Consider the following 9,857-nt stretch of genomic DNA (forward strand, 5'->3'; position numbering starts at 1 on the left):
TGATTGGAATGTCTATTTCGCCCGAGCAAGAACCCAAAATACAATTTGTTTCAGCGCCGCCATGATTTGGCAATGCGAAGTCGAGTAGGTAAGCTATTTTGTTGTCCTCATGGTTTGTTTTCAGTTTTAGAATATTCTCGATACTTTCAATACTAATCTTGATATATTTTTGATCCAATCAAGATTAGTATTGAAAGTGCCTACCTGTCTTTCTTTTTCAAGATAATTCCAAATTTCTAACAATTTTAGAGCTGGGACAGACAAGTGATGTTTCTGATGACGTAATTGCTGGTTTAGAAAAACGTGTGTACCATGTACCGCGAAAGGCGACTTACATCAGTAGATAACACTAGAAGAAAAATTTTCTGGAGGAATTTTAATCGTGATGAAAAATGTTTAAAGCTTTCTTTCTTTATTACCACCGTGCATGAGTAGTATTTTACTGCACATTAAACACAGCAATTATGGAGACAAACTGCAAAAGCAATGATCGAACAAGATGACCCTGCAATGCATGGCTAGAAAGAAGATTTACAGTGTGAATGGGTATCTGAAGCACATCAAAAGGATATATGCGAGCTGCTAATCAGCCATTTATCCCGCTCATATTTTGAATCTTCTGATGAAGACATAAGAATAATCTATTTACATATCCACATCTCTTGTAAAGTAGTATTATAATCCAATATATTGAATGACGAAATTGGTACTGAACGAAAAAACTAACGAGAAGCCACTTTTCAGGTTAATTTTGAACCAAGTGGTTTCTGGTCCCCAAAATACATTTGCCTATCGGAGTCATTGGGTGTGTTCTGGAATAGAGAAACCAGGTGATTTTCTCTTTTGAAGGGCACTTTTTATTCATATATAGGTCAATTGTGGCACAATTCTCACGAAAGAAGAATTTTATCCACCATACTTGAAGCAATTCAGTCTTCCACCGGGATTTCGTTATGTGTTCAGCTTGGAACCCGTTCTGGAGTAGGAACCCGGGGGAATATTTGTTCCGAAGTTATTTTTTATTTACTTTCAGCCGAAAAGGGAATCAAAGTTGTCCATCATATCAGAAATAAACCTACGTACTCGGGTCACTAGGGAGCCTTCTGAAGCCAGAAGCCAGGTGATTTATTATTCTGAAGGACATTTTTCAAGGGTGCCTTAGCAACGTGGGCATAGTTAATTCAGTCCACAAAAATTTGAATTAAACAGACTTTTTCCGCGATTTTCGGGGCGTACACTCCCTAAACCCAGGGGAATTTCAACTTATGAATTCCCATTCTGATCATCGACCAACATGGTGCCTCCGTCAGGCATAGCTGAAATTGTGTCCGCGAGTTTAGGAACAACGGTCAGCTAGCTCCCTACTATTAGAAGAATAGTAGAAACTGAAATAACGGTTGATGGGATACCGTTTCCTTTTTGAAGATGTAAAGTTTGGTTTTATACACTAGCTGGCATACTTGAACATTATTTGATTATCATGATACTTTGATTATACCCGAACACATAAAAATACGAAATTCTTTTATTTGTACTGCGATGAGGTTTTCTTGTGATTCATCAAAATTATGATTGTGCTTCTATTATGTTTCAGTACTCTGTCATTGCATAATCGTGGATTCCAAGAATTTAAAAAGGGAGTTTTTACAATATTAGGCAACCTTGGTTATGGTTTCAACACATACCAACACGAACGGTCTGAAAATCACCATCCGCCAAATATCTAACCCATCTATAAAACATGGAACAAATAGTGTGGCATCGCGTACAGAGTGGTATTACACATCCACCTCCAAACAGGCACCCGGTTTAAAAATAATTTTGAAATGCTAAACAAAGTAAACATCTATTATATCAGAAGAACAAAACAAGTTACTGGCTTATAAGCACTGGTTTTCAGTTAAAGATACGTTAATGACTACGGTCAATCTGTTTCACAGAGGCTTCTAATACCTCTATAAAAGATGAATACTTTCAACATTTGACGTCACATCACGGGGCGTCAATCATTGTCTCAATGGCGCGTGCATTGTTTACATAAGACGTTTCTGGTCCGGGCAGAATGGTGCCTTTTACTCATTTTACATACCAATTTACACTAAATAGGAAATATTTTTTACCTACATATACCTCAAACACCTTTATTTATTTTTCCAATGCTTAAAAAATATGTTCTAGAATTTAATTTGCAGAAGGAAAAAAGTTAATATTGGAGGCTTAGTAAGCCGCACCGTTGTCATCCCTATCATTGATTGTAGCGACCTAGTAAATATTCACTGCTGATCAGTGTGGGCTACGGTACCCTCGATTAGCAGACCTTCTTTCGGCAGTCTACGGTAGTGACGTCACTGCTTACATCCAAGCTGTATCCATGCCACCCGATGATCTACAGAGTTGATTTTGAGTATGTCATGTAAATAAAGATCTAATTAATAATTTCTATAACATCTGAAGCCTAAAAGCCTAAAGAAAGACTTGCTATAGGCAGATTTATCTCTTAACTAATGCATCTTTACCAGTCTATTAAATTTTTGCCCCTCTCGGTCCACGGCGAACGGTTCCGAGGAGAGGAACTTAGAAAATGACAGAAAATTTCAATTTTGAGGCTGTATTTGCGATATTGGCGTATTATGATATTTTGATATGAACATTATAAAAATTTGAAGAAGGAATGCGACTTTAGCGTACCTATAATAATTTATGAGAAAAAAGAAAAGTTCGGAATCGGGTTAGTGTGGGACTTGTTTGAATTCGAAAAATAATCACGCCTGGCACGGGCTTGAATCAATCTCATCCCCATCGTGAATTTGACCTGGAAACTTTCCTACAATCTTCAGTTGACCTACGGGCCTGTCGACGCTAAGAAGCAGACCAATTTCCTGATTGATTCTACGGCCGCAAGCTTTCTTATATTATTACAGATATAAAACCATGCGTGTGCATTGTTCTACTTCCGTTATCACAGAAGAAAGATAGTTGTATCATTACTATTATGGACTAATATAAAAATGTCTATTCAATCCATAACTTAGTTTTACCTTCAATCACCACTGATTGAATTAATACGCGAGTTCTACACTTTATATTTACCCGAATCTATTAAAATGTTCTGCTGCTACGATTATACAATGTTATTTTATTATTAACCATTGCTGCACCAGATAGCAATTATTATTGTCGACTGAGTTCATTGATCTATAATGTGTTTGTCACTACCGTCCTGGTCACCGTCCATGTCTTCACAAGGATGTGTGTGTGGGTGTGTTTTGTTTTTTTTGGGGGGGGGGCGAATGGTTAGCGCTTGTGCGTTGTATCATAAGGTCTCTCGTTGAATCAACACTGGCGTTGTTTCCCCGGCTGTACGTGACAAGGAGTAAGGTTGCCATGTGGGTTCTCTCCGGTTTCCTCGCACTGCTAATGACCCCTACACGCAAGCGATTAATTGAAATAAAATTGAACCATTTGACAGTTCCGAAATGAGTTAGTTTGTGTCGGGTGGCCAACATGGATGGATGTTGTAAAACTCGCGGTCATTGCTTCAGTAACAACGGGTTCCACACGTTTTGAAGTCAGGTCTTATTTCTGGAACGTTATATTGAGTCTAGGCCTACCTTATAATGTGTCTCTGTTGTTACAATTTTAAAGCCTGAGACAGACCTTATAATGTAACGCGCACCCGTTAACCATTCGGCCATCCAACCCCGGCCATCCGATGATCGCGAGGGTTGATTTTGGCTTGTCATGTGAATATATAACATTTGAGCCAAACAAAGTCCTGCTATAGGCAGATTTAGCTCTTACATAATGCATCTTTAACCTGTTTATTTCCATGACATTATTACCATACCAAGTTCAACATCATCGCATATATTCACCTCAAATCTAACCCTGATATACTAAACCAAACACTGGTGTCTTTAAAAACCTTATAGTGTTATAGAAGTATGGGGAAATAATTTTGATGGTCAAACACTCTTCTGTTTTTTGGTTTTGAATAGTTGCCAGAACTATTAAAAAAATGTTTAAAGAAGAAAACAAAAATTAAAAGCTCAATTTTTATATTAATAAAATGTTTTATTCAAAATTTCAGTTTATGCGGTGACAGCTGCGCCGGCTTTTAGTTTCAAAACGTACAAAATGGTGAACAGCTGGAAAAAATGTATAAAAAATGTTTAAACATTGAACAAACAAGTATTCGTCGTTTTAGATCCTAAAACAGATTTGTTTCACTGACATGGATATTTTTTGTCCGTTTGTCCGTTTGATATCCATTAGGCCTACAGAATAATGGCAGCCACATCAGATTTCAAATAAGTGGAGATTCCTGTCAATCGTCTAGAAGGCGATGATGATGGTTTCTGAACAATTCGGGACTTGTATTATGATGGACTATAGAAAATGTAATTGTCTAAAGGAACATAAAACTAACTCAAAAGTATCGGGTTTTCCCTTTAATGATACGGTGTCCCTTTAAAATAAACGTGAAACATAAGAATACCTCTGTGAAGTAGTCTTCAAATTCGACTGCAGTCACTCGGTTATCATCTGGAAGTAAAATATTGGTATCAATTAGTAATAGAAACATTTTGCAATACAGGAAGTAACTGATAATTCAACATTTTAACTGAACAACGAAACCTTTTTTTAAAATATAAAATGATAATGTGGTCTGTCCACTCTCTGTGTTAATTCTCACATCTACTTTGGAGACGTCAGCAAAGTAAATGGCCAAATTTAATTGCAAAATAAATAAATATTAGTTTGACATCTGATCTTTCGATAAAATATGTTTCTGGTTACATTTTGGGGAAATAAATCTCACACTGTTAGACGATTGACAGGTAATACATAAGGCCTTTGCCAAATAATACTTACTGTTCTGATCAATTTTGTTGAAATAAAGAGGAAGATCACTATCAGTGACGAAACCATTCTTGTCCATATCCAATTCCAAGAAAAGTCCCTTTGAAACAATTTTCATACCTGGCTCACGAGAAGCGAAGGAATTTTCGAATTCAGCTTCGGAGATTCTGCCATCCTCTGTAAATAAATGAAATATTTAATTAAAATTAACAAAACCCCAGCCGTCAAAGGGCCATTAGTAATTTCACCAGTACTATGATGATCATTATATAAAATTCTTGGCTTGGTTAGCGATACTTTCTATAGGTGGGTGGTCCTGGGAGGGGGTCTCGGGGTCTGGACGTATTGATGCCACACTATACTTAGGAACAGCTGTTGACTAAACTTCGTATATAGCCAGTTTGCGAACAACGCCAGCACTTGAAACTAATAAAGAAAATGTCTCTATTATTCTTTAGTTTAACACCGTGGGAGGTTGGCTGAGCGAATGGTCGAACGCCTGCGCTTTAGATCATAAAGTCTGTCATTGAGTCAAGTGGCGTGGTTTCGATTCCCAGCTTGTACGTGACAAGGAGTAGGGTTTTCACCGACTCATCCGAAGACCTCGATGGGTAAGCCAATTACTGAAATAAAACTGAACCATATGTTAGTCCCGAAATGACCTAGGTTATTGTGTCGAGTGGATGTTAAACCTCACTTATCTCTCTCTAGTTTAAGTCCGCCAATCATACTATGTTAATTCACCCAACATATAAATATAGGTTTCTGTACTTACTGTCGGTATCGTATTCTACGAAGATGTGTTGCATATCGTTTCTGTCGAATTCATTGTTGCCATTGGAGTCGGCTTTGGCAAATAGTGCCGTTGAGCTTTTTCTAACCATTGCCTTAAACTGGGCAATAATTTGGTCCGTGGTTCTAAACAAAATTGTTAAGATTTATTTAAATATTTTCAAATTTATGTAAATAGTAATATAAGTACTAAAAGGTGTATTTTGGGACCTCTAGACAATCAGCCATTATTTGTATTTGGAAGAACCTCAGTTGCAAAGACGTATTAGCGTTGGGGGGGGGGGGGGTATCCAGATGAATGTGCGTTAATGTTGCGTTTAACGGGGTCAACTAATAGGAAGATTAAAGAAGCGCGGGGGCTTAGGATTGACACTTCGCGGGACCTCATTTAACTTCCGTCTTTTCGTAGTTGTCTGACTCCGAGTTCATCAGTTTAGTAAGTAAATAACAATCTGATTCAGTAGTTTGGGCCTTTGACAAAAAGTTATAAAATATATTTATATTTTACACAAGACTGACACATTAACATAATGTGTTTTACAATAAACAATTAGGTTCGAAACCAGGCACATAATGTAATCTGAGATCGGGTTTTGTTAACAGAAACCGCTCAATAACCGTCTTGATGCTATTTTGCGCCAATGCCTACCCCACCCCATCTTCCCATACAGATCCACCATTCGGAAATCCTGTATCGGCCACTGTGGACATAATGCTACGGGTCGTCAATCCCAATCGATTGTTGCAACAATCAAAAGAGATCTTTATTTATTATTCCTGTGGTATAAACTACTTACGGTGCCACTGTAGTTGAAGTATCGGCAACAACCGCTGCTACAATACATGCCAAAATGAAAGCTCTCATTTTAATTCTGAAATTTCTGCAATGATAAAAATGTAAATATGTGCATTAATAAATAAAAAATATGTCCAGGTAAAAATTCAACCACTTTACCTCATTATTATATACACCAAATCATTAAGCTATAGCAGGTTGCCTTTTGTCCGACGTCATCATATGTTATAATAAATATGTGTTTATGGACTCTAATCGAGAAACTAAATAGGTGTACAAGGTTTATCTAACAAGATAATGTGTCCAGCTGGTCGAATTCTAAACCAAATTCATGTCGACAAAATATTATACAGCATAAAACAAACTTTTTAAAATTAAGATTGAGAATATATATAAATTCAATAATTTTTATTACAGTTATTTTACACTCTTTAAAAAAAAGGAGATGGTCTGTTTCTATATTCTAACTAAAGATTCATAATAACGACAGCTACTCTGATCAAGAATTAGAAAAACTCCAGGTGTCCCTGTTGACAGTGCTGGATTAACCATAAGGCAAATAAGGCACGTGCCTTAGGGCCAGCCAAAAATCCAGGCCACAAAATAATAAAGAAAAACTTTTTTGATAATTATCAGGTGGTGACAAAAATGCTTGCCTTTATTTTTATGTAAATAAATTGCATCCTTCTTCATCTACGCGTTTGTCCTTAAAAGCTTTCCATACTCTGGCAAAGGGTTGACACGACGTTTCGTCCGTTTACTTCATAAAATTGACTTTAAAAAAACTAACTGACGAATTTGCAGTCACAAAAACAAGTAAAGTCGTAATCTAGCTAGGCAGTGGATGGGAATATGTAGGCTACTTATAGGAAATAGCCTACAGTACTGTCAATGTTCTGAATTTGTTTGTAATAAATTTCTATTGCTAAATTTAACTTAATTCCTTTTGTCAATGAGCCCAACATATCTGTATTTTCAGGCCACCTATCAAAATGTGCCTTAGGCAGGGGCGTAAATGTGTGTGTACCACCCCCCCCCCCCCCCAGGAAGAAAAATAGTCGGTCGCAAAATCAGTGCAGTCGGTCGCAAAATAAGAGCAGTCGGTATCAAAATAAGTGCACACTGCATACGTCACGCTACTCACGCAAAACTTTAGTATAAAATAACCTTGTCAAATGCTGTGTTTCACTGTTATTCTGTTGTGAGTATGTTGGTCTATGAACAAATTTCCCCCAGGAAGAAAAATAGTCGGTCGCAAAATCAGTGCAGTCGGTCGCAAAATAAGAGCAGTCGGTATCAAAATAAGTGCTCACTGCATACGTCACGCTACTCACGCAAAACTTTAGTATATAATAACCTTGTCAACTTATCATGTTTGAAAAAATGTCGTGTTTCACTCTTATTCTGTTGTGAGTATGTTGGTCTATGAACAAAATTTCACCCAGGGAGAAAAATAGTCGGTCTCAAAATAAGTGCAGTCACTGCAGTCGGTCTCAAAATAATGCATCGGCGACTCAATGAATTAATGAGGTAAACAAACAATACCAGAATAGATCCCAAATACTAATTATTTGCGTGAATCCGTGAGCCTAAATTGCAAACGTCACACAAAACTATAGTATAAAATAACTATGTCTGCTTGTCATGTTTGAAAAAATGTTTATCACTCTTATGCTGTTGTGAGTATGTTGTTTTATGAAATTTTTTTCCCCCATGGTAAAAAAATAGTCGGTCTCAAAAAATATACTAACCGCAGTCGGTCTCAGACTAAATGAATTAATGAGGTAAACAATTACAAAACAGGCGAAATTGACTGATAGGCCGCAAGATTCTGTCTCATTTCTTATTCTCTCGTTAGCGAGAATTTGGTTCCATTTGCCATGACAATGACTAAAATTTTCAGGCCTGCGGCGCTCGATTCCGTTGTAGCAACATTCTTCTATTCCTCTGTTTTCTTATACTGTCTCGGCACTATCATATTCACGGTTATAGTGAACTGCCCAGTTATACTGGTGTGTGGGTCGTGGGGCGTCAGACTATACAAATGTTATGTCAACTCTTGCAAAACAGGCGGAATTGACAGGGGCAGATCTCGAGATTCTGTCCCATTGGCTCACATTTCTGGTCCTCTCGTCCACAAGACTCCCCCCCCCCCCCCAGCAATGACCTCAAGTGCTAGGATATTGACTCAATTTTTCAAAATTTTCTCAGGTTGCTCAGTGTTATAGGCACAATGTATGAGAGAGAAAGAGAAATGGGGTTTAACGTCCACTCGACACAAACTAGGTCATTTCGGGACTAACATATGTTTTTTTTAAAATTTTATTTCAATAATTCGCTTGCGCATAGGGGTCTTTAGCAGTGGGAGGAAACCGGAGAAAACCCACGAAGTTGGACAGGCGATTATCATGTATGACATAAACATGTCAACTTAAATAAAACTGCTTTCCGGCGAGACAACGATCGGCGAACAAGTATGTTCTACTGGGACGCTTAATGTTATAGCCAGTTGACATTCATTGTGGGGTGGGATTGTGGATGGCGCCCTAGATTTGGAACCACCCCCTATTCCCAGCTTCGAGATCTGCTCTGCACATGTCCCCTAGAAAACTCGCGCCTGTGGTGCGCGGCTCCTGTCTGCGTCACTCGTACTGGGGTATGTGCATCAGTCGGTCGCATTTTGGCCAAACACCCCCCCCCCCCCCAAACAAAAGCGTTATGTACGCCCCTGCTTAGGGCCAACAGAGCCTTAATCCGGCACTGCCTGTTGACACGCTACCCTAAGTGAATGTTTTAATTACGTCACCGATATTGCCTGATATTATAATAAGACGTCCTAAAATAATGAAGATAATTATAGTAAATCTGTCACATTTCTTTATGTTAGTTAGTTCGTCATATGTTTTTTACATTTTTCGTGGAAATTAACTGTGATTCATTTTTAAACCTTCCAGCTGAGAATTGATACCCCTGGTTAAGTGTTAAGTTAAAGGTTGGCTCCCCTACCCTGAATGTAAATCCATTTAAGTAATTTTGTGGGCCTTCCCATCCTAAATCTAGAATCCGGCACTGAAAACTGAATAAGTCCACTTACCTTGAAACAAATTTACTTGTGAAAGATCATGTGGTGTTTTCAAATATTTATAGAGCAAAGATAAAAACTAGGACGTCGCAGTTTGGATAAGAATTCTTTTATAGCTTTAATCTATACCAATCTTTAGCCAAAACGTGGCAAGTACACTGTATAGTCAGCAGTATATCACGTCATCAACCTCATGTCTAAAAGCCTCGAAAAGATTACAAAATCATGTGGTGCTGCTGAAGATATTTTTAGAAGGGCCAATTCTCCTCCCACGTTGTCATTTTAATATGTAACTTCTGGCATTACCACTCATTTCAAGAATTC

At 37.8% G+C, this 9,857-nt stretch overlaps 1 long non-coding RNA gene across 1 annotated transcript; it reads right to left on the bottom strand.

Annotated features, from left to right (window-relative positions):
• Positions 1 to 4,899: 4,899 nt before the first annotated feature.
• LOC126813188 (uncharacterized) lies at positions 4,900 to 9,564 on the bottom strand. The gene is made up of 4 exons (XR_007676540.2): positions 9,546 to 9,564; positions 6,453 to 6,536; positions 5,639 to 5,781; positions 4,900 to 5,040 (listed from the first exon to the last, which is right to left on the bottom strand). It is a non-coding gene; the product is annotated as an uncharacterized LOC126813188 (long non-coding RNA).
• Between the last annotated feature and the right edge of the window lie 293 nt (positions 9,565 to 9,857).

Source organism: Patella vulgata, chromosome 1 (assembly GCF_932274485.2).
Source record: "Patella vulgata chromosome 1, xgPatVulg1.2, whole genome shotgun sequence".
Taxonomy (NCBI): Eukaryota; Metazoa; Mollusca; class Gastropoda; family Patellidae; genus Patella; species Patella vulgata.